General features: G+C 45.0%; 1 protein-coding gene across 3 annotated transcripts in view; it reads left to right on the forward strand.

Moving 5' to 3' along the window:
- Positions 1–25,714, forward strand: part of nlgn2a (neuroligin 2a) — a 165,510-nt gene that overhangs the window by 23,938 nt on the left and 115,858 nt on the right. Inside the window, exon 2 of one of the 3 annotated variants that reach the window (XM_076034040.1) lies at positions 25,041–25,102. The exons of the other annotated variants lie outside the window; for them this stretch is intronic. The gene's annotated coding sequence lies outside the window, so the exon portion shown is untranslated. The remainder of the gene's footprint in view (positions 1–25,040; positions 25,103–25,714) is intronic. 3 annotated transcript variants of the gene reach the window in all.

Here is a 25,714-nt window from a genome sequence, read left to right on the forward strand (position 1 = left end):
TAGTTATGAAAAATTTTGCTGGACGGTTGCCAGACAAAATGTCACATGTCACAATGAAAAAACCTTTATACAAACTTTACCTTGGCTCACTTTGAATATCTCTCACTCACTGGTCCAATTTCCCTTGCAATTGCATTCAGCCGTAGTTCTGTGTATTGAAATATCGTTGTACCTTGAAATTCAGGACTTATTTACATGGGCAGATTGTGCAACAATTTCGCTTTGGTTTTATATACTGTGCCAACATTCACTTCCGGAGAGGGTGGAGGCTGTGAACTCATGAATTCAGTGGCCTTCATTAGACTGAAGGCAGCTTTGAATTTGGCTCGGGCGTGTTAGTGTGGAAGGAGCGTGCGGTCATTTAAAGCACTGTATTACAAAACCTGTCTGTCCAGCTGAATAAATCCATCTCTCTGGCTTTCCTTCCGAGAGGCTTCAACACGCGCACGCACGCACGCACACACACACACACACACACACACACACACACACACACACACACACACACACACACGCACAAGCACATGCACATACGAGCTGGCGAGGTGAACTGTGAGCCTTTAGTAATACCTGTGTGCACAGGGGTGTTTCAGAGGTGAGAAGAGCCCTCCTCAGAATAATAAAGCACCGGAGTGAAGTGAAGAGGAGAGGAAGAGGAGGGCAGGAGGAGGAAGGATTGGGGGATGAAAAAAAAAAATAAAAAACTCAACTAAAAATAGCACAGAATCACCAGCCTTCACAAAACAGGCCTTTGCAAAGTCACACTGGCCCTAAGCAAGAGATTTGAAGTCTCCTGGAATAATAGATTCACCGCGCACTCTTTTCTTCTCGACACGGTTTTCTCCTTCACTGCAGCCATAAAGCAGGAGATTGTGTCCGGGCTTAAAGAGAGCCTCCATTATTATAATTACATGTCTAAAAATTATATCAATAAAGCTGGTTCACAACTTTGGATATTGCCCTGTCCCCTGCAGAAAAGAAATTTTAAAAATACATCTGCCGCTCGGTTCCCTTTTCTGTATTTGTGCCGAGGCGCACGGCGAGGCAATGACCTGTGAAAAACACCAAGCTTCGCTTCCCCTCGATGAAACAACATCACACACTGACGTTTTGGCTTCGCGTAATTTGTCGTAAAACAGTGTCGCAGTGGGAAGTGAGACGTAACATTTGGTTACATTGAGCCGGGCGTTTGAAGCCTCCCAGAAGGCTGCTGGTGATGTCGGAGACGGGAGAAATCATCTCGCCGTCCTGCTCTGTCCGCAGCGAGGACGGTGGCGAGACTCGTCAGTGGTAAAAGAGCAGCCCGGAGCTAGCAGGGATACAGCGTATAGCTCAAGGACAATCCGGCAGATTCATGTTGATACTGGTCTTGAAAGGTTACAGAACATCCTGCTGGCTGAATAATTTAGAGCGGAAATTTCAAGCGTTGCACTTGAAAGCAGAGGAGGTTATTTAAATCCCCTCATTTGCAGCAGCCTGTGTGGATTCTCTTAATTTTTCCGCAGCTAATTTAGCTCTAATTTAGCTCATTTTTCAGTGTGTATGGCGCTGATATTTCTATACCGTCTAAATGGCAATATTCCATTTCTGCTGACTGAAAAAAACATTAATTGTTAATACCCTCTGGGAAAAAAGGACGTCGAACTGAAGTCTTTATACATGCACATCTTGATGCACCCTCCACTGTCTTCTCACCTGTTAGCATGCATACATTAGATTTAGATTCTGCACACTTGTGCTGTATTCCCAAGTTGAAATCTTAAATTTCCCACAGGATCAATAAAGTCAATCCACCAATCTATATTAACTGTTCCTGCCTTTGCGTTCTTGTCCAGTATTTAGCCTTAAATATATTTATGTTTTTCAGAAAGCCCAATTAACCCGGCATCCATCGGGTGCATGAGGTGAGAGCTACCGCTGCACTTTGCTCGTTAGCGGAAGCCCCAGGATAGCTAATTAGCGCAGCGCTATGGGATGTTGCTTTTCCATTGTGTTGCTTACAACATATACCGCAACAAAGTTTTATTTTTAACACTGCAGAACACTAAACTTACTGTGGCTTCTACTGTGTCTCGGACTGGAATTGTCATACTCTTTTTGCACTCTTGGTGTTGGACGTTAGCTTCTAACGCGTGCAATGTAATTCTGTGCTTTTTGGAAGTTGCACATTTAATTTTCTTGTTCAGTTAGGATCTGCTTTGGGAATACAACACAACACGTAGACATAACAGGGAGAACAGCTTTGCAAAACAGTTTGATTTTCAAAAATTCAAATTGGCCAAATTACCAAATGTTGGCATGATTTCATGAGAAAACAGTTAAGAGCCAGCGTGGCAAACCAATACAGGTGACAAATAAAGCACATTACAGCAAATAAACATGTAACGTGTGTGTGACTGAGTCGAGGTTACCACCTAACAAGGTAGATGAAGCAACCCAGGCTGATGAGCAGGTTGTCAAACCTGTCCTAAAAGGCTTTAAGTACGTAACAAAGACAATGAAAAACAACTCTTACTCTCACCTTTAAATTGAACCTAAGAACTGCTTATGAAAGTCTAGAAACAAAGCACACTTTGTAAATGCTCTAACACAATGCACACAACACACACACACACACACACACACACACACACAAACAGACACACACACACACACACACACACACACACACACACACACACACACAGACACAGACACACACACACACACACACATTGCCATAATTACCCTGCTTAGCCTGTGCCCAGTAAACAAACAAACATGCTCGCAATGCTTTTATCCATGGACTCCGATACAGCCCTCAAATCGTAAATGCAGCCACTGAGTTTTCGCTTTGCTAATTGAAACGAACTCAAAGAGGTGTGTGAAATATTGCCAGGGATTTGTTATTAGGCAAAAGGTTTGTTTTCCCTCTCATGCCGGCAGATTGGGGGATTTTGTGAGTCCCCAAGTGGAAAGCATACAGATTAGCCATGGAAGGAAGAAGCCACCGCTGCTAAACGCTGCTTGCCGAGTTGTGGCAGAGACATTATCACATGTCACAATGCATCGGATGGTATCTTCTTCATTGACCATTTTCACCTGATCAACAACCGTTCCTCCACTGGACACACACATGTGTCACTATTCACATGTCAATCATGCAACATACTGTTTTTAACAGTGATACCGCATACTGACTTGTTTTGATTTTCATCATACACACAATCACAGCACACAAACGTCATGTTGAGCCCATGTTTATGTTAGATAAATGCCACGTAGTTCATACCAACCTAATGTTGGTATGAACTAAGATACTAAGATATATTATAATTACACAGTGTATCCAACCTTCGTTAGACATTGGAACTAAATAAAGTATTAATAAAAGTATTCACAAGTGGACTGCAAGCACACTGAACCTTTTCAGATGAGGTTTACAAAATGCTTCACGAAAGTTCTTGAACACAGTAATTACAGTGCAGTTCACAATCAAAAAAAAAATCACAAAAGAACAATTAAATAGCTAGCTAGACGTAAATAGAGAACATGTAAATAAAGGGGGAAAAAGATATGCTGCCATTGCCATGAAAGTGAAACAAACTCCCATTACTGTGATTTTTTTCTTGCCCAGTTGGCTGCACATGATTAGTGCACGACAGATGATGAAGGGGATTTACTCAAACGTACTAATATGGATAGAAGAGGCTTTTTGAGACTATCTATTTTTATGCACCATATACATCTTGGCATGCATGTGTGAGAGTTGAGAGGGGCCCCTTAGCTGAAAGGCATGCCACAGAAAACTGTGGGCTGGGGACATGTTGAACACGCACTTAGACATGCTAAGTGGCAGGATGCTAGCACGCACGCACACTTGCACTCAGGGTGGCTTTTGTCGGCCGCTCAGGGCAGCGCAGTGCCGTCATCTTTTATTCACGCTGCCTCCACGTGTCCATTGTCGGCGTGGCCACCACTCCGAGCGGACGAGGCGGGATTGAAGAGAATGGAATCATTTCAGCAAAATGTTCCCCTTCGCTGCACCTTTCACTCTGGGAACCGCGCGCGCGCGCTCCCGAACTGTACGCACTTTTTGCATAAATTACACATGGCCGTAGCTGCTCTGCATATTCATCAAGGTGCTTTGTGCCAAAGCGGTGGCAGCGTTCCACGTATAACAGCAGGGCGACACGGTCGCTTAAATACCGCTCGCCCATACCGCGCTGCGTTCCCTGCTTTGTGCCTACGCTAATTTACTATATATAGACATACAGTCAGTGTTTAACATCATTTAGGGTCTGGCAAGATGTTTTTGAAAAAAAGCAGTGGAGGTCATTAAAGAAAAGGGAGAGAGCTCGAATTAGGCGTGGCACGTAATCGAGGGGAGCCCCAGAGGGAGGGGTGGATGAAGAAGGTGGAGAGCGAAATTGAGGTGAGGAGGTTGTGTAGTAGGAGCCTCAGCCCCCATGGTGGCCTCAATGACTCAGCCGCAGGAGGCTGAATAATTAGAGCCTCCATGCTCTGGGTCCCTGCCATCATTAGATTGGTTCACATATTCAATATGCAATGAGACATTTTGGGCAGATGCGAACGGGAAGAGCCCAAAAGGGCATCTTAGCCCGAGTACGTGCCATGTGACAATAGATATGTGTAAACACATGTGCATATGTGTGCTGTCAGAGGGCTGAGCTCTTGTTCTCTCTCTTAGCGTGTGTGTGTGTGTGTGTGTGTGTGTGTGTGTGTGTGTGTGTGTGTGTGTGTCCATCCACATTCATGTAAGACTGACTCTTGGCTGTAGTTATTTTAAAACTTTGGGGCCAAAACTACAAAGAATAGACTGCACCTGCAAATAGTGGAATTTTTTGCGAGGACATTGCCCCTACGAGTTGCCCAACATTGGCTTGTGCAGGCCTTACAAAACAGCAGCAGTCAGATCATCATTTCTAAAATAAAAAAATAAAAAAATAAAAATAAATACATAAATATAAATTCAGGAAACATTCTCTATGTATTTAAGTTTTGAAAACAATGTTTTGTGAGATTTTTTGCGAACCACATATTGTTGCACTGATATGCTGGTTAAGCTTTGGTTATATTTTAACCAAATACATTTTTTTTCACATTTTCTTCCCCTGGCTGCAAAGGATTTGCTTGGTAAACCACTAGCTGCTCTGAAATTTACCACCGTACCTCCTACAGTCGTCTCGGCTGGTGCGAGGACTGCTTGTACTTTCTCACAGTGGAACACTTTGGCGCATTTTAAATAAAGCGTTGGAACGCAGCACCTTTGGTGAAGGTTCAGGCGAAACCAGTGTGGTTATGCAACACCAGCGTTCGCTTGGTGCAGTGTGAGAAGAACTTGTTTAAACATGCATTGGATATGTTTTTTAAATGCCCACCATGCCCCAGTGTGTGTGTGTGGGCGCACCTGTGTGGGGCCCTTTTTTCCTCTGCTGGCAATATCTCTCTTGGTTTGGATAAAGAGCATGGACACCTCCGCCCACTCAGGCAGAGGTGCACAGAGGGCAGATGGGATTGCTCGAGTGCCTGTCCATTTACTATGCTAACACACGTACTCAGCTCTGCCCCTCAGCCTACATGACGAACAATCTGGCTGCAGTCCGAGTGATGGAATGTTCTCTCATGACCAGTATGTCCAGTAGAGGCAGACCCTGATGGTGAAACAGCCCAGGTGCCAAAACCCAGCAGCTGCACAAAAGCCCAATGGCTGCTTTTATTGCTTCTATTATGCAGGGGGTCAATAAAAGTTTGTTGTTTGACAAATAGATAAAACTTCATAGGCTTAATGCACTATGACTTTATAGGCACCACAGTGCCTGATTTCCTCGTAAGCCTTTTGAAGGGGCTACCGAAAGGGGCAAAACATAATATTCATCATTGTCAGATATGAGGTAACAAAAAAAAATGGTATGTGAGGCACTAGTGGTGGTATTTCTTCTTGGGTCTAGAGCGTCTCATCACATGCCCTCCGCGCCTCTTCATCTTGAGCCCATTCTTTCTTCCTTTTGTCACAAAGCCAGACCGGCCAGGTGTCCATGTTAGTGGAAGTGAATCTGCCTCCTCTCTCAGCCATCAGAACAGTTCCCCTGCCACCGTTAAAAATAGCGAGAGGCAACCGTGCTGCATGATGGATGTAACCCTAAATACGGAGAACCGCCTTTTGTTACCAACTAACTGTTACAATGTCGTGTTCCTAAGGGGGCCACTATCAGGACCTGCAGCAGACACTGACTTCTAAAAAAAATAAACAGATAAGTAAAACTTAACAATTTACAAGTTTTAGTTTTATTTTAACCAATCCCCCAGGATCCAATATGGTAGCACAGTCACTTCAGTGGAGTTGTGCACCCAGCGCATACGTGGTAAAGGTCCACCGTTTTGCAATTAGTTCAGGGTGCAAGTGTTGTTGGTCTTTTTGTTGTTGTTTTTTTGTATTGTGGTCTATGGGAAAAATGCTTTTTGGGCCAGGATGGGATTTTTTCGCTGCAGTATCCCAAGTGGCCACTTGAAAAGAAAAATGCTATGTTGCCATATTTGCCGTTTTAACTGGCAAAAAAACTAGTATTTAAAGTAGATGTTCCATCCAAAACCTTTAGTATCAGCGGTGCTGCTGCCATGATCGAAAGCAAGTCCAGGCATGTCAGTCATTATACCTGCTTTTCACTGGTTTTGTGTCCGATCGAGTAAGTTTTACATTTACAAAACATGCCGATTTCAGGTTGATGTGGTTAAATGTTTTGGAATTATGCTTATTTTCATAACAACAACAACAACAACAACAACAACAATAATAATGGCGGCTTAGCCCATATTTGAATATCATTTAAAGCTCATCAGCACTTCAGAGAGTAGATTCGTTCTGACGCCAGAAAAACCTGCTTTACATCGTCAACCTACATTGTGGAAGTGGGGCGAAGAGGCTTATTTGCATAGAAGAGGGTACCATTTTGCATGAAATGTATGCAATGGATCAATTAAAATATATTCAAATGAGTCTGGCGCAGCCCCGTCACCACCTGTGCCTCATTGCAATTTCCACCACTTATCACCAATACTTTCTATTTGTGGATAGGACACAGGTTTTTCTGTTCTAAAGCGTGACCGCTTTGTGGCTCTGGCCCATTGTCTTTAGAGCTGGTTTCAACTGACAGCTGGTTTCTGTTTATGAGTGCATTTCCATAAAGCCTTTGCTCAGAAGACTAACCGCAAACACCAAGTCTAATTATTATTCTGGCTATTAATTATCTGTATATTTACTTACAAACACTGGCTGTGGCCAAACCAGCCTTTGTTCCCAACTTTCATCCTGTGGATGGTACAGAATGCCCTGCCATGTGGAATTCACCAGCACATTATTTGTTTTCAGCGAGGAGGTAGTTTAAGGTTGCAGACCAGATGGCGATATTGCTGCAGTCCCTTGTGATTTATCTCATCACTGGGAGAAGAAATTAAATACTTGAATAAATGAAATGGCCTTCCAGAGTGCTGTAATATATTGATGATCAGTGCATAGTTTTCAGTGATTTCTAAGGACACATTTTAATGCAAGAGGGCCTAGATGGCAGCATTCATCATTTTTATTTTATGTAACAAAAATCATAATCTGTATTCATTATTCTCAATCGTTGTACTTTTCTCTTTAGTTCTTTTAATAAAAACATTTATTTTTGGACTATTTTCTGAAATGCAATCTTCACAGCCATATCACCTAAAAAAAAACCCCACAAAACACATCTAGTGACTATTTAATACGCACAGTAGCCTCGAGGCTCAGTTTTGCCATAGTCTGACTTGTGCTTTGGATCCCACATGTTGGCATTCTTCTACTGTTCAGAATTTCCACAGTATTTACAGCCAGTCACAAGACGCCACTGACCATCACTGACGTCTTGTGACTGGCTGTATGCTGTGCTGGGGAGCTCCAATCACTCTCAATCACCAAAGTCTCATGCTATCATGACACCATGACACCCCGGTTAGCTTTATGGAGTTTCAACAAGCAGAACAGAATGGATAATAAACCACATGCTCATTACAAAAATAAAATGCTCGCTTGCCAAAAACGCTCTTGTTTGTGTGTTTTAAAATTTCCCCTTTGGCTATGTTTTAGGAGACCAATGGCCCATTTAGCTGAGCAGGAATACTGGCAACCGTGATAATGCCCGATTCACCATTCAACCATTGTGACTGGGCTCCGCCTACACCCCCGATATGATTAAAGCCTAAAGCCTAATGCAGTTCTATTGTTTACAACTTGAATTTATATGCAGTCAGAGTGGACTAACCTGTGCAGAAATGAGTTTTGGAGACTTAAATGTCCAACATTGTATGCATTTTAAAAGATTCATTTTATGTCCTGGACTTCGCAATACACAGTTAATCACCCAAGAAACTCATAAATGCAAAGTTCCCCCTCAGTTTAGAGCACAACCTCAGACTATCTATCTATCTATCTATCTATCTATCTATCTATCTCATTGCCCTTTAGACATCACAGAAAGCTGGTTTTCAGATCTGGACGTCTCTGAAAAGTGGAACAAGCCACAGAAGTAGTGAATGGACTTTTCTCTTTCCGGGTAGTTCACTGATTAGAGAAACTAAATATTATTAGAACCAGGCTTTACCACATAAAGCCTGGTTCTCCCAAGCAACACAAAGCCATGATCTGTTGGTGCTAAACTAACGGATATCCAAGACAATTTCAGTAGTGTATTTTGTATTTTTTGTATTTTGGTTGAGCAGACAGTGAAGTTTTGTTTTGGCACCAAATTAGACATCTGCATCATGAATGTACAGTATAAGCAACACAATCCAGCCCTGTAATAATCGAACAGCCACCAAGGCGACTCAAAGCCCTCCAAGCTGGATGTGAATGAGCAGAGTTACGAACTCGTCGCTCCTCGATTTCTCCCCATCAGTGGCTCCTCGCCGTCTCTCCCCAACTCTCCCTCTCAATAGTCTCCAAACCAGATTGATGGCTGTTTATTGCGCGCTTCTTTACGGCCCGAGGCGAGAGTGAGCGAGTGAGTTTGTGGTTCCGCGGGGAGAGAGAAAACAGTACAAGATTACACGCTAGTGTTCCACTCCTGGGCACAGCCTCTGTCACAGCTCGCCTCAATCTAATAAACACATGTCTTTATTGATCTTGTCTGCACTCTCCTGCCGTTTTGTGTGCGTGTGTGTGTGTGTGTGTGTGTGTGTGTGTGTGTGTGTGTCTGTGTTTTCATTTGCACTTCTCACATCTCTCGTTTGCTGAAATAGCAATACTTTGGTACTGTACGCCGACTTGGAGAGAGAAAACAGCCGGTTTTGTCACAACATATTTAAATTGATAAAGTAAGGCTGTTTATTGGGCAGAGTCTCTTTGCCTCATCTGGTGAAATTTTTGCACACGCTAGTTTTTCAAATGAGGGCCTTAAGGGAAACAGCACATCATTCTCCCTCACACATTTAATTGATATTTCCTGTGCGTGGTCAAAAAGGCCAGCATGAACTTCCCACGTATGGACGTTGGCGCATCAATCGTGGATTATTGACACGGCCCCGACTGAGAGTTTTCAGGGTGATTTCAACAAGTAGAAGCAGCTTTTTAAAAGCGGCACCATTTTTTGATGCACCCCTCTGAAAACGTCAGTGTTTGTAATGTGCCCGGGGCCAAGTGATGTTGTACTGCCTGCGGTCAGTGGTTTGGCGTTTCGGCCTCCCTGTGTGAGCGCGCGACCGCTGAACCGCAACGCCAGGGTAATGCTGGAGGAAGTAAGGTATAGGAGAACGACAGCGGGGGATGAGAAATTGGTGTCGGCGTTAGTCAGCTGGGCTGTCAGAGAAGAGAGTGGTCAGCGGGAGATTTCAGGACACAGTGTGCTACAGCTTTTCTCCTGCTTGTAACATAAAAATAAGCGGCGCATGTAGATGCGATTTGATGAACAAGAAGGAAAGTCGGTGTCAGACAATGGCGGTACACATGATAAACAAGACAACGGTATCGTGATGCAAAGGGTGCATTTGCATCCTAAGTGGGAGGTGAGAGGAGTAAGCCGATTGAAACCACGAGTGTATTGATTAGCGCTGGTTATTGCTTCATTAAAATACACCGTTGCCAGATTTCCAATGACAAATGACTCTGAATGCCAGGGGAAATGCAGCCATTCTGCTGAGACCACACGCTGGCCCACACCCAGATCATCCCCTCTTTATTTCTACATAGGAAGGACGTTCCTGCTCACACGGCTACGTTGCATATCCACTTACGGAGGACAATTGGAATTTAGACCCTGGTCTTGAAAACGTGTATCAAAGAGACAAAAAAAAAAAGCTCAGACAATGCGCGCTTATTTGCTTAATGTACATATGTAAACAAATTCGCTGACGGTGCAGTGTTGGCGTCATGATCTTAATAATCCCTCCACTTGGCAAACTCTTCTCTGCTTTTGTCTCCCATCGTTCACTCCTCCCCCTTCCATTGGTGTGTGCGCGTAAGTGTAATTACAGCCCCTGTCAGCCTTCCCGGCAATATGGGGGCGTGCGTCTCCATACAGTGACAGGCCAGGGCGGCCAATCTGACAATCTGGCATCCAGACGAATTTGGTTCTATGTCGAACTAAAAAAAAAAAAAAAAAAGCCATTGTAATTTCACAACGCCCCCCCCCCCCCACACACACACACACATACACACACAAAAAGAGAAAAAGAGAGACACCGTATTAGTCATGCGGCATACATCTCAACGCATGTGCTGCAGGTTTTCACGCTCTTTCATGATAAACACAGTGTCAGCTGCCCAAGGCTCTTGAATGACCCGGCGGTGGCATTTACTCCAGTTAGACCCCCTCCCTCACTCCCCCGCCATCAGCCATCAGCCATCAGCCAGCTTCCGATCGTGTGCTCGGTGGTCGGCGAACAGAGGAAAGTGGCGTCTCGGGCAGATGCGCCGTATTCTCCCGTTGGATTAAGCGTGGAACGGCACCGCGGCCAAGGCCGTGATGAAAGGGAAGATATGGGTGGGCACGGACGAGCGGGTCGCCCCACGCCTTTCGAGTGGCTGCGTGCCTCAGAGTGCTTTATAGATATAAATAGTCCGAGCTCCCGCTGAGATTAGCGAGCAAAGACCGTAAGGTGAAAAAAAAAAAAAATCAATGAATCATTGAATGTTTTTTTTTCACCCCGAAGGAAAAAAAGATGTGGCTTAGAGATTTGTTTTTAAATTACTGCCGTCAAGAAGGCGCCGTTGTAAATCAGGAGTGAGCGCCACCTCCTCGTTAACGGACCATTTAGAGGCCGATGTCTTGAATGAATTAACCACGGAATCATGTTACACCATTACCACGAGAATAAAATGACTTCATTCTGAAATTAGGTATCCTTGTTGCCTGGGAATACCTCATAATTCCAAAGGTGAGGAAGGATTCAATTTTCATTTTAAATCGCGCAAAGTGGAAATAGGAAGTTTTTTATCATTGATGTCTTCTATTTTAATAGAAGGTCCCACAATTCACCCTTTTCAGAGGTTTTTTTTTTCCTCTGGGACTTTAAAATTCATTCAGAAAACATTACAAAGCTACATCATATTTGGCCCTCCGTTTACAGCCTCCCACCAATTATCCCGGTGTTAGCAGGGAGCTAAAAGTTCTTGTTGGACATTGCACGTCATTGGGAGACGACTATAAAAACAAGACTGTCGCGAGGTGGATTCTGAAGGTGGATCTTACTAACTTCAGTGAGGTGTCAGTGCCCCTTATGACCTCATAAATGGATGTGTTTTAGCAAGCACTTTAGCACACACTTAAAAAAAAAAAATTGGAGCAAGAAAAATAAGTGAAGAAGGGACATTTCTCGTGTCTGTGCAGTTTATTAATAGAATATAAAATAGAGCAATTTAATAATTTTGATTTGTTTATAAAAAAAAAAAAACATAGACAGTTAAAAATGACGTCTCACCCTGTTCTGGATGTCTTGATGGGGCGTGATTAGGCGGCAGCTCCATGAATTTGCTGTACAACAATTGCTGTTTCACGCCTCACGTCCCTCTCCTGTCTTTTTTTTCTCATATACTTTCTAGCAAAGGCAGCAATGCTGCATGAATAATGAAGAAGAGCATGTAATCTGTGTGTCGGCGCATGTCAGAGGGGGAGAGAGGGAGGGAAGAGAGAGAGAGGGGGGGGGAGAGAGTGAGAGAGAGAGGGAGAGAGAGAGAGAGTGAGAGAGAGAGAGTGAGAGAGAGAGAGAGAGTGAGAGAGAGAGAGAGAGAGAGCCTTGCGGTGCTAGAAAAGGTAGCCCCCTGCCTGCTGATGCTGATGTGGACTCAGTGAGCATTTCGACGAGGTTATATAACACATGCTGCAGAGCAGGCGCGGCGCCGTCGCTGCTATTAATAGAGAAGCTTTGATGGAGCAAACCCTGTGACACACAGACACAAAAACATCAATGTGGATGTGCGCACTCCTTTGTATCCCAGCATACGCAGCGTCTTAAAGACCCTTTTCCACTAACGTTCCCTCCATTCTGTTGCGCACGCTCTCATCCACGCGCTGGAAATAAGTCGATTTCCAATAAGCTGCAGTAGCTAACCTTCAGAGGGATGAGGAGGCGTTATTAAATTCTGAGGCTGCAGCAAATAAACAGATAATTATTGATGTTTCCCGTCCCAGTCACATCAGCGTTTACAGTTCTCCTTCGCCTTCTCCTGCCGTTCTTATACGTATAGATTACTGTAATTGTAATATTTTCGGCAAGTGCTGACCACTTCTGGCTGATACAGCTCTGGCACTTCACAATAAACAGTACCACAACTCTTATTTCAAGCTCAACACACTACAGCAAATGTGCCAAACAGCTCCATGCCACTGAAATGTGTTTTGATCAGTCTTTAAAGCAGTCAGTGTTGCACTATTTAATATTATTTAAAGTACATATAATCTTCTAATACTAACACTGTTGATTTTCACTCACAAAGTAAATGTAAAGGTTCTAAATAGTGACCTGCAATTCCTGATCAGACAGCAAATGATCTCTTATGCCTGCAAAAAAGGGCCACATATTGCTGCTATCTACACCAAAGGCGTTGTCAATTATTTAAAATTAAAAAGACATGTATAGATGAATTAGCATAATTTGTATGGGAGTGCACTACCAAAGCACAGATAACCCAAAGGGAGCCAGCCACTGATAAGGCCTCACCAGTGAATATTCACAGCTAGTGTCTTTTCCCTGATAATGTACATAGATTTATAGGAGCTTCCATTACGCCATGAGAAAAAATTAAATGGATCTTGCACAGAAAAGAATGTGAATTATTGCATGAAACCAGGTCAGGATTTCTTATTTTATAGAATATATAGGACTGTTTTCAGGGAAGCCGGTTTAAAGCGTATCGATGTCCGTTTTGATGTGGTGGTTCATATCAAGAGTCAAGGCCATCATTTGTCAGAAATGCAAGCGCTCCAACAGCTGTTGTCTAAAATGAAATAACCCACTAAACAATAAAATCCAATAGTTTTAAGTATAATGAACTGCATGCCACAGAGGTAATTTGTCATTGAATCTGGGTTGGTTATTTTAAGATGTAGCTTGAAAGAGTACGCTACAATACCAAGATATGCCAAGCATAAATAATCCAAACCACTACCCTTTGTTTTTGCAAATGTCATGATAGTTCATTGCGAGCACCTAAGCAGCCTTAGTTAACCTTAACTTAAAGCTCATTGTTCCTGAACAACTCCAGCAAATTAGTCTGATTCTTGATAGCATGTTATCAGATGTCATACGGATCGAAACCACTGATTAGTGACAATCTTGCGGCAGGTAAACACACAAGCACACACACACACACACACACACACACACACACACACACACACACACACACACTTTAGAGTTACTACTGGTGAACGTTGTATCTCAGTGTGACTCTTTGAAGTCCTGTAAGCCACATGCTGTGCTAATTTCTCTTCACTCACACCATATGCTATATTAGCCCCAACGTTGTTTCAGGTCTATCTGTTTGCGTCTCCCCATGCTATGATATATTGTAACAGCTGTGCTATATAAAAACTTGTCTATAGAATATAAAAGTGAGAAATATTTAAATGTTAATGTTAGGTTGTTTTTAGTGGGGGCGCAGGACAAAATGGGAGGGCAGGTAGAAAAATCACACTTTATTACATGATTAATGCCTTAACCTTTAATATGTGCTGGAAGCTTAGAAATATTGAAATGGTAATAAATGCATCTGCAGTTCTAGATATGCTGAGATCTTTCCAATGTAGCCGTAACGACATTTCACCAACTCGTAAAAGCCTTAAAATTTGCAATTATTCCACTGTCAGACTGCTGCCACTCTTGTTTAGATGCGGGTGATTAAAAAGGGTGGCAGAGATTGAGATAAAGAGGATGGAAGGGAGAGAGGGAGGGAGGTAGAGAGGGAGGAAGGGAGCAAGGAGGGGTGAGAGATGCTGACAGCTGCCCAAACCAAGCTGCCTCTCAAGATGTCAGAGCAACTGCTGCACCTTGACGACAGCGCAGATAAGAGAGCCGGGATATCAAACAGCATCAGCAATAAGCAGCAGCCACAAAACACTCCGCCCCCAATCCGGCCACGAGCAATTCACCAACCACTGCCAAACAGCCCTGGGTGATTTCTAGTGAGCTGGCATGTCGGAGGGATGGAGGAACAGCCAAACAAATAGCACCTCAGTTGACCAGCTTCAAGGCAATCAAACCAATAGATGGTATATTGTAACTTCTTTTGATTGAGAACGATGTGCAGCCCCAAACTGTGGATGTGTCGAAGTAGACAGCTGTGTTTCAGAGTGTGTGGCGTGTCGTCAAGGGAAAAAGAGAAGTAGAGTGCAGGTGCGACCGTTACCTGTCATTGCATCATTCTTTAACTGTCTTCAAAATGCATCACTAGAGAGAAAACTGGGGTGGAAACCTGCAGGAGGATGCTGAAAAGACTCTGTGTACCATCACATAAAGGATGTTTTAAAAGTTTGCACAACCAACTTCTTTGGTTATATTCCAGCACCGATAGCAGTCTCAATAACTGTACCTGTACTGTACCTATCCCATAACCCTGGAGGGTCGTTGGGGCACCACAGACGATGTTCTGACCAGCTCTCTCCATCCCTCTCTGTCCTCTGCAGCTCTCATTGCCTCACTGAGTTTCAAGTGGGTCCATTCTCCGATGTTATCTTCCCATCTTTTCTTTTGCCTCCCTCGTCTCCTGCCACCTTGTACGGTGCCTTGAAGGATGGTCTTCGCAAGGCCTGAGGATCTGGTGATGTGTCCGTACCACCTCAGTTTGCGCTTCATGACAGTGGAGAGCAGGTCATCATGTGGGCCGATGGCTTGGCTGATCTTTTGCCGAACTTCCTCGTTTGTGACGTGTTGAGTGTAGGAGATACCCATGAGTCTTCTGTAGCATCTCATCTCCATGCTCTGTATTCTCTTCTGTAGCTCTGCTGTAAGGGTCCAGGTTTCACAAGCATATAGGAAGATTGATATGACCAGTGAGCGCAGTAGTCTCACCTTTGATGCAAGGCTGATGTTTTTGTCCTTCCATATGGGCTTGAGTTTTGCCAGTGCAGCAGTTGTTTGAGCAATCCTGGCAAGGACTTCCCGTTTGGATCCTTCGTCGGACACAATTGCTCCGAGATATTTGAAGCTGGACACTGTGTCCAGAGCCTGTCCATTGACTTTGATGCCTGAGCGGATGTCATTGTTGTTGTTGGTCATCATTTTTCTTTTCTCAGCATGGATTTCCATTCCATAGGCTCGGGAGGTGGTGTCAAGCACCTCAACTAAGCTGGAAAGTTCTTTTTCATCTCCAGCTAGCCCATCAATGTCATCCGCAAAACAGAGGTTGGTGATTGGTCTGCCTCCTATGCTGACAGTTCCTTCGTGGTCTGCCAGGGCATCCGCCATGATACGCTCCAGAAAGATGTTGAAGAGGATGGGAGAGAGAAGGCATCCTTGGCGCACTCCACTTGTTGTTCTGAACCAGTCTCCAATAGCTCCGTTGCATAGAACTGCGCTGGTGGCTTTATTGTACAGGTGTTGAATGACTCTGACAAGGTTAGGGGTGATGTTATAATTCCTCATGGTCGCCCACAGTGCAGCATGCCATACCCGATCAAAGGCTTTGTTGAAGTCTATGAACACGTGGTAAAGGTGTTGTTGATGCTGCAGGTATCTCTCACAAATAACTGTATGTCATTTTATACAACATTTCAAGCAATGTTATATCTACAGGCAATGATAAGAATTTCTATAAAATACAGCCTTAAATACATGATCAGCGGTGACAAGAAACATTCACCTCACATTAAGAAACAAAACCAGATACTTGTTTGTGAACTTTATTCTGAAATTTTGTGAACGTCTATTCTGTTCTGTCTACCAATCATTAATTAGTTAATCTTATTTGGCTGGAAATATTTGACCAAACAAATAGGATCCTTTTGAACAAGATTTTGTTTTCTTAACAACCACCTGAGGCAACAGCCTGGAGGAGATTCGTAAAGCTCCAGATCATTAGGACCAAGGTGAAAGCAAGTGTCAGGTGTGCTGCGTGCACTTCCACTGGATGTGCCACATAAGAAATATCCCCCATCACTTCTTCTCCATTTTCTGCCTTTTGTCCCAGCGGTGTTGCTCCCGCATTAGCATCAAAAAAATACCCGTCAATCAAATTAATCAGGAGGGCATGACTTGTGAAAAATACTGAAACTCTCGACGTCAAATCAATGCCATGTGCAAAGTGTGATGAACTGGTATTACAAAATCAAATAGACAATATTGCAGTTTGACACTGAATAAGTATTCATCATATGCCCTGACTGAACTTGACTATAAAGAGAACTTAATTGCAAACTGCTTTCCTAGAAATATAAAAGTAACCAATCATCTTGGCAGTATCAATATCAGGTGATATCAGTATCAACATTATTCCTTCACATTAAGACGCTGCTTTTGAGGAAATAATCTCATTGAAAAAAAAGACCAAAAAAACAAAACAAGGCTGCAGCATTAACAGGTGTGCACCTGTTGGAATATTTTGTTAAATGGGCTGTAATTCAGGGAACTTTGTTCCTCATTTCGCTGTTACACACACACACACACACACACACACACACACACACACACACACAAAAAAGCCAGGTCCAGTAATGGCTTCCAATTTGAATTTGACTCCTCCACACATCAGTGTATTAAACGGCGCAATATCGTCTGAGCGTTGTAATTTGTGTGATGAGTTTATGGCTTGTTGTGATGTTTGCTAGGGGTGGGGGACAATACCCAGTTGACGGCGGTCTATCCATCATCCCCCCTCATAACGCCGGGTGTGAATCACGCTCCCTGCGTCGTCCCCCTGCTGGAGGAATTAGTTAAGAGTTGCAAGCTCGTCTCATCCCCACCACCCCAACCCCACCAGTCTCATTTATCTCATTTGTCTCCGTCTTGCTCAGGTTGTTCGTTTTTTTTTGTTTTTTTTTACCATTTAAATTTGTAGTCATCCGCACAGAGGAGCAGAGCGCATCTTACTGCGCAAACAAGACTTAGATTGAGATGTGGAAGTAGTTAAAGCAAGCAGCTGAGCCCTCCTGTGAGAGCAACATTAGGAGATGGGGGGGCCAAACCTGGGGCAGGGCGACACGTCTGCAACCCGTTTGCAGGAGCCCTTTTGTTTTCCCTTGCGAGCGCACGGCCTCATCTTCAATTGTTATTCAGGCTACATCCGAATGACTTAGAGAAATGTCCTCATACCTGGAAGCGCATGGATTTATTTTCCCAGACGTCTGACTCGTGTTCGCCGTGCCTGATGTAGTGTCTCTGTTAGCGGCAACACTCGGACCTTCACAGTCTGTTTCAGCAGTTCCATCATTAGGGCGGTTGGCGCGCTTAAGAGTCTCTCCATTAAAATAAATTTCAATTTACAGCCTAACGGGCTGATATAGGATCGCTTTTTCATTGGAAATTAACTCTGACCTTTGGATTGATGAGCATATTCAGAGTTTAATGCCGATCCTGGAGGTAACATCCTTGACGCAGCAGTACATCAAAGTTTAGGAGAGGAGCTGAACACAGCGGCAAGTCTTTGGATGCATCACTCTGGTGTCAAGGGTGTGAACTGCGTGCCAGCAGGGACGTAGGATCGTATCTAACTTGCACAATCGCAATTTGCCTTCTGAGGAACATAAACATGCTGCTAGTACCTGTTTTGTTTTTGTTTGTTTTTTTTAAATGCTAAATTGACTAATCAGAAACAACAACATCAGCAACAACAACGTCAAGGATTAGATGCAGATTGGAAACGGCAGAATCTTACACAATTATTCTCACGGCATGCTAATATCGCGTCGTAATGATCGCAGCAGTTCTTTTTTTTTCATTATTGCTGTCAGAAGATGACTGGCCAATTGAAGATAACAGGCCGTCTCTGGCTAAACACCCGGTTGGACTGAGCCAAGACAGAGTTGCCCTCCAGTCCGTCCCGGCTGCCCTCCCTCTTAAACCTCCTCTCAATGGCTCCTTTATCAATTTGCGTGTTCTCTATTCATTCCCCGGCTTCCTTTGCCTCCTTTCATCCTCAAAACTCTATCTGTCTCTCTCGACATCTTTCCTCCTCCTCCTCCTGCTCCTCCTACTCCTTCTGCACCTCCTCCCCCTCTGTCCTTCATTCGCCCCCTCTCGCCTCCATCCTCGTCTCCCTCCGTCACCCCCCACCTCCTCCTTCCCCACCTCCTGTCTGCTCATCCTGCTGCCGGTCCTCCATCTTTGCTCATCATCACACTTTTCTCTCTTTTTTTCAATGCGTCGGATGTCACAGGTGGAGCTGCGTGTGCGCGTGTGTGTGCGTCTGCGTCTGTGTGCAAGCATACGAGTCTCGCAGTGATATTTGCTGTCTCAAAGATTTGGCGGGTGAGAGAGATGACCCCACCCCGCCTTATTTTCACAGACCTCTCTGCCTTGGCCGACCCCCACCACCACCGCCACCACCACCCCATCCCCCACTCTGCTGCACACTTCTGCTCACATAAAGGAGTCAATTTGTCAAAGATGTCAGGGGTGCTAACGAACAGCCAGCTCCTTGCCATATGCCTGTGTGTGTGTGTGTGTGCGTGCACAGCGGTTGCAACGTGGTGTGAATGAGCGTGTGCCGAGCGTACTAAGCAGACAGCTACATGTGTATATATAGCGGCACAACTGAGGAATGGAGACAGTTTTACAGGTGTGACATGGTGTTTGTGTGTGTGTGTGTGTGTGTGTGTGTGTGTGTGTGTGTGTGTGTGTGTGTGTGTGTGTTGCAGCCTATAGCGGTGGTGGATGTGTTAATTGACAGTGCAGCTCTTTGTGTGCCTGTGTGTGTGTGTGTGTGTGTGTGTGTGTGTGTGTGTGTGTGTGTGTGTGTGTGTGTGTGTGTGTTGAAGCTCATCCGGCCTCGCCCAAGGAGTGTGATGACCAGCCCATTTGACAGGCGTTCCAGTCACAGCGGTGGCTCCGTCACCGCAGTGACTGGGTCATCTGAGTTAATTATTCTCAGCGCTGGTCCAATATTCCCCACGATGCCTTGCTCACACACACACACACACACACACACACACACACACACACACACATGCACGTGTGAAAAAATCCAGAAAAAATCCCCCCGCACACACACACACATTAAGCCTTTAACTAAGGACTGGACAAACGCACTGGGGAGCAGTCTGGTGACCTACAGACCTAATGTGCTGGCTGATTTGTGTCCTTCATGACGCTCACACATCAGCCTATCAGGACACACCCGTCAAAGTGGCTCAGGCTGGCCACTCCTCTTGCTAATTGCTCTTGCTTTTAATTACCGCAAGTTGCAGCGAGAGGTCTTAATCAACGACAGATGGCTTCCCTTTGAACCGAAGGCATCCACAGCCGAACCTGCAGCAGCTGACAGCCCATAACTTCAAGCTGAGTGCCAGTTGTGCGCCAAACACCCCGTGATTCAGTTGCTTATGTTCTTCAGAGACTCTATAGATCTCTGGATTTAACCTTCTCGCTGTAACTGATACTTTGTTGTACCGCCACTCGTTTGAATGGGGTCAACATCAAGGTGAGCGTGAGCTATTGTCAGAGGTTGGAAGCAACATCTTGCAGTCCAGGTTGTCATTAACTGGGAAGGTTGTGTGCCCTGCGTGACATCACCGAGGATGCACTTCGCAAGCTGTGTGTGTCCTTGCAGGCAAATGAAAGGAAAGGATGGCCTTTTCTCACTGCTAGGTCTTTGTTGTCACAAAACATTTTGTAAATTAGCAAACCTTTAATGGAATTGGTTTCGTGCTGCAGAGTGTTATACATCCAGCTGCTCTCTGAGGCTCGGGCAGCATTAATCGTTTTGGCAAACGCTCCGCTAATCCCTGTTATCTTGGTCAGCGTTACACCGGCCACCTCCTCCAGTCGGTGTCAAAGATGCTTTCTTTCCCAGGAGGAGGGGAGTGAGCGTGTCGGGCTCACATTTTAAAGGGCACACGGTGATATGTGAAAACTAACTCGCTAAAAGTCTCTAAAGAGCCGGAAGAAAAGTGCTCAGATAACTGATGCTTTGTTGAAAGCTGACTCTTCTATGACGGAAAAGCAGGTATCAGAGGACCGGACTGTTGCATCATTCAGTCTGATGCTTTCAACACTAAACAGACAGATCCTAATATAAAATATGACATTTGGAATGATTTCGCTCTTGATTATGACTCATGTGACCCCTCCATGAACTTAGATCTGTATCGATTTTTTGATTTTACCGTCTCATTAGCACTCAAGATATGTTTGCACTTTTTTCTCTCAATCAAACGGTTTTCACAGAATAAATTAAAACTTGCAGTGAAGCCTGTTTGTACAGCTACACAAAACAAATGCGAACATTAATGAACCTGGTGCTTTATCTGTCCGGAAAGCACTTAACCCATCATTAGCTCTCAGCGCAGCAGCTGCAAACGTCACACTCTGCGCTCTCTTGACTTGTTTACGTGCCGTAATTAAAACTTCCTTTGGCCATAGAATCTCCACAGAGCGTCATTACGAGAAGTGCTGAGGCGTGTTGTTTATGGGACGTCTCTGTGGTTGCACGTTAATGTTGCGTTGAGTCCGGCATGGCTGCGTGTGACACAACGCAAAGTGAGCCGCGTGTGAGCGTGTCGTTGTTTAGCGAGTTGAACGCTAGCACGCACAGCGTGTGTGTATGTGTGCGCTGGAAGAACCGAGCTGCTTCAGCAACTATTTTCCGTGATATCATGTGCAAAAGGCTGAACCAAATGTTCCAGCTGCCTGTCGCTCTACCTCTGTCCTCCCACACACAGCAGGAGAAAATCCCACAGCTATAAACAGAATCTAAATACCCCCTCCCGCCCCCACCCAAAAATAAAGCTCCTTATTTGGCAAAACAAATGAGCACCGCTGCGACTTCTACCCTGTCAATGTGAGTGTGAGATGCAAATGAGTGCCCCTCATGCTTTTGGGGGAGGTTTTTTTTTTTTTTTTGCTGGCAAACGCTGTGCTGTTTGCCAGGTAGATCTTACTTATAAAGTGGTTGGGGGCTGAAAAGCTTAATAGTTTGGCCTCCGTTTTGTTTTGTTTTTGTATTTTTTTCTTGCACAAGAATTTAAACAGACTCCTGAAAAATAAGTGAATGCAAAACAGTCAATTCTAATTTGGACCTTGTGAACGCGAGCATCCATGAATCCCAAGTCGAGTCTCGCTGCGAGAAAAATTGCTGCCACCATGAATTTACATTATAGAGACGCAGTCGTGAACCTAATGGCACATTGCATGACATGCCAAACGTGTCAAAAGGCCTTTTGATGCCAGGAAAGTTGGAATAATTCAAGAATTTCTGCCGCCAGTCAGAAAAACATCTTCCCAACAGTTTTTCAATAATTCTGCCAACCTGCATAAAACTAAAAACCTCTCTACTGCTAAACAAATGCATGAAGACTTTTGCTGTTTAATAGGTTCATTAGAATAATTTGACTTTATTAACGGCAAAATGAGATGAGGACAAATCAACTGCTGAAACAAATAAAACAATCTAGATTTATTATTGTAATATTCTTTTGAATAAAAATGATTATTTAAATCATTTTTCTGTTCAGGGTTGTATTCTTTTTTTTTTTTTCTTTGTTTGTTTTTGTTTTTTGTCAATCACAATCAGACTCTGAAAACAAAAAAACATGTGATTGGCAATGAACCCCCCACAGTCACAGTTCCTAAAACAAGAGCGGCAGACAAAATGATGCATGAAAGTCTCGGTTCTAAAAGTGGCAGATTTACAGGCAGATGTGCCGTTGTGCATTCCGAGCCGTGTGCGCCCAGTCCTTAAAATAAACACGAGTGTGCGCAGGTGAACAAAGTGCATCGTTTGCTGGTGCTTCATCAGTTGCTCGGACGGGGATCCAGCCGTCCCGTTAGCCGGTTGGTGCTTAAAATCAGTAATTTTCTCGAAAGTAATGAACCTTAAATACATAAACATGCAAAGGTGACCTGATACTGAGGACAAAGAGCACAGTTTGCAGCTAGCCCATGAAGCACTGCCAGGTCCTTTGTCTTTTGTATGCGTTTAGTCGCATGCTGGCAGGGTTTTTTTCCTGCCAATTTTAACGAGCACGCAACATATTTTGCGTCAGGCTGCACGTGAACATTAGACAACACAACAGGCCAGGCACACGGCTGCTAACTTTTGGCTTTTTGTTCACCCAGTTTGTTAACACAGTTGTTCTTTTGGCGCTCACACATTGCGTGTGTTTCCTAATTACAACCCCACCACCAACACCACACCCCCCCCCCTCCGCCCGGCTTCCAGTGAATCAGCGGAGATGAATCACAGAAACCCCGAGAGGCGAAGTGGCTGATGGCAGCGCGCTTGCTGTGAATCGGCGGCCCCGTCGCCGCCCTCACCCCCGTCACCTGGTCCCGCTGCCAGCGACCGAACACCACCACAGTTTGAGGGCAGGCTCTGGCAACCGCGTGGCCGTGGAGGCGCCGAGACAGGCGCCAGATCAACAGCCGGATTTCCACACTCTGCGTGGCGAGCGGCCGCCCGGCCCTCATTACCTCTGGGCACTGGTATTAATCACAGAGCCTCCGAGAAGCCGGCAGACATGATCTAAGATTCCTCCCTGACTGCATCCGTGTCAGTTGAAACTTGCCCTTCGGGGGGAAGTTGGTGGTCTTGGACGAAGCACAGCACAGCAGCGTTTAGCCATCCAGCAACTTCCTGTGATTGGCGCGAGCCTGCAAAGAAACATACGGTCCGAGGTTAGAACCGAGTTTTGGCTCCAATTTAACATCAAATTATTTAGCCAAGAAATTAGTGCTGTCAGGGTTTCTCTTTGCAGCCAGTTGGGGCTGCCTTCTGCTGGCCCGAAAGGGCAGATGTTGTATACTGGGAGCTATGATGATTATGGGTTTATGAGCTCGGGCTGCGTCCTCTGCTGCTTGTGGTCAGAATGCCGTTAGAGGCTGTCGGGGAAGACACACCGGAGCCAAGATCTGAGGGGAAATCAGATGCGCATTGAGCGTTGAATGTAGGAATTGCACCCAGGGGAGATTTTTTTTGTTGTTGGTTTGTTTTTCGCTTTTTTGTGTTTGAAGACAGATTTTGGATTAAAGAGTGAACAAAACAGAAGAAAAGCCAGGCAGTAAGGGGAATAAAAACAAGAGGGAGATAAAGATGGCTGCAGTTTTAGTATCTAGATTTGCATTATTTAAAAGTAGGTTTTTATGGCGGCACTTGTCTTACCCCCTGTCAGCCAGCCATCCCAAATTACGGGACGAGGCTTTGCGAGAGAATTAAACAGGCTGCAGCGTCTTCATTCTGTTCAAAGGAAAAGCCAAGTAGAGAGAAAGAGTGAGTTTCCCGTGCTGTCTCTGGGTGCATATGCGCAGACAGACAGACAGACAGGCAGACAGGCAGACAGACTGACACACACACACACACACACACACACACACACAGTAGTAAGCGTTCTAGCTGGTGCACAGCATCTGTGTGTTGCGGGTCCCAGAGGTGGTGGCGACACAAAGAAGAAAATAGAAAATTAATGGGGGATGTGTGCTTGTCAGTACGCCTGCCTGCTCTCCGCTGGTTGGAAACGCGCTGCCGAGGACCGAGCGTGACCTGCCTCCTCCCCGCCACCTCCAGCGACGAGTGGAATAAGTCTCTCAGGCCTCATCCTGTTTTGCGCCTCTCTTTTCAGTCGGTCTTTAGTCGCTGCTTGCGGTGGAGCTCGTCTCTCTTCGCCAGCACCTCATTATTTCCTCCGGAGCCGAGGGGCAAAGACTCAAGATTCCTCAGATGCAGAGTCAGAGGGAGAAAAGAGAGCTCGGGGAGAGGGGGGGGGGGCGTAGGGGGGTGCAGTGCTCAATATCCTACTGGGGCGCACTGCTGCGACACCTCAAACGGGCTTCAGAGTGGCGTGCACACTGAAGTACAGTAGCAGCAGAGAAGGAGGCGGGATGGTGGGGTTGGGGGCAGGGGGGGGGGGGGGGGGCGCTGGTGGGAGGGGACAGAAAAGAAGTAGCGGAGAGGCGGAGGCGGCGAGGAGGGAACAAGACAAAGTGTCTCAGATGGAATCAGAGCTGCGGAGAAAGCTCGCGTTCTGAGGTGGTACAAAGAGCAGAGGAAGGTGAGGAGCAAAGAGAGGCAGCGGGAGAGTGAAACTTTATGGAGGCGTTCTTCTACTGGCAGTTGCCGAAGTGGTGCATGGAGAGAGTTTGCTTGCCTTGCAGTGCAGCCCAACGTCTCAGGCTGAATTATGGTGGTGGTGGTGGTGGTGGTAAAATTTCAACTTCAGGTTGTCCCTGAAGATTAAGCCAGCCAGGAACTGGGAAGCGTTGGCTTCTCAAGATACGTCAAGGGAAGTGAAGACCCTGGTTTTATTCATTCATTCAGGAAACCAATATACAATAGTGTAAATGCTGCAAAGTTCAACCCCTTCATCAGGCGGGGCGAAATTTCTTCATTTTAAATATGAAATAAAGTGACATGAAAGGCTTTTTGCTACTTACAGCTGACATCAATCAACAGCACCATATGCGTCATTCCGATCTTCAGGATCAAAACCCATTAAAAGTAAGAGAGGTTCCATGTTTTAAGATAGGGCAATCTTCTTTAGGCCCTTTCTTCTTTATTTTTTGGAAACATTCAGCTGGAGACATTTTTTAACAAGCAATAGAGCTAAAATTAGTCTAATTAAACAACGAGACAGACCGTAGTAATATCTGCCAGCTGTCTTTTCACCAGCTATGAGGGTTAGACGGTAAACATAGCAAATCTAGCAACATTTTTAGAAGCAGTAAACATGCCTTGTAAAGTACACACAGCTTGTCAGGCTTATAATAACAGTGGCTATATTGGACTTGGTGAAAGGTAAGTGCGTTTTTAGCTCTGCTACTTAAAATCTAAAAAAAACAGGAAAAAAAACTTATTGAGCATATGGAAGTGAAAAATTATTTGAAAGGCACAGCACGACATGCAGCTCTCCCGTGTCTCCGCGCACGTCCGACGCCTTTGGGAGACAACAAGAGAACTCCATATCTTTGGCTGCATCACGAGCAGCGTGTTTGCGAACGCGTCCTCCTCCAGCTCCCCTTCACACCGTCAGAACAAACACGGCGCCGCCGCGCGAGCTCAGCTATAGATTAAAGCGGTGGATGAATATTCATCGCTCAAGTTAATAGCCTT

Source organism: Nelusetta ayraudi, unplaced genomic scaffold, assembly GCF_046127955.1.
Source record: "Nelusetta ayraudi isolate G7.1 ecotype Tasmania unplaced genomic scaffold, CSIRO-AGI_Nayr_v1 ptg000042l, whole genome shotgun sequence".
Classification (NCBI taxonomy): Eukaryota; Metazoa; Chordata; class Actinopteri; order Tetraodontiformes; family Monacanthidae; genus Nelusetta; species Nelusetta ayraudi.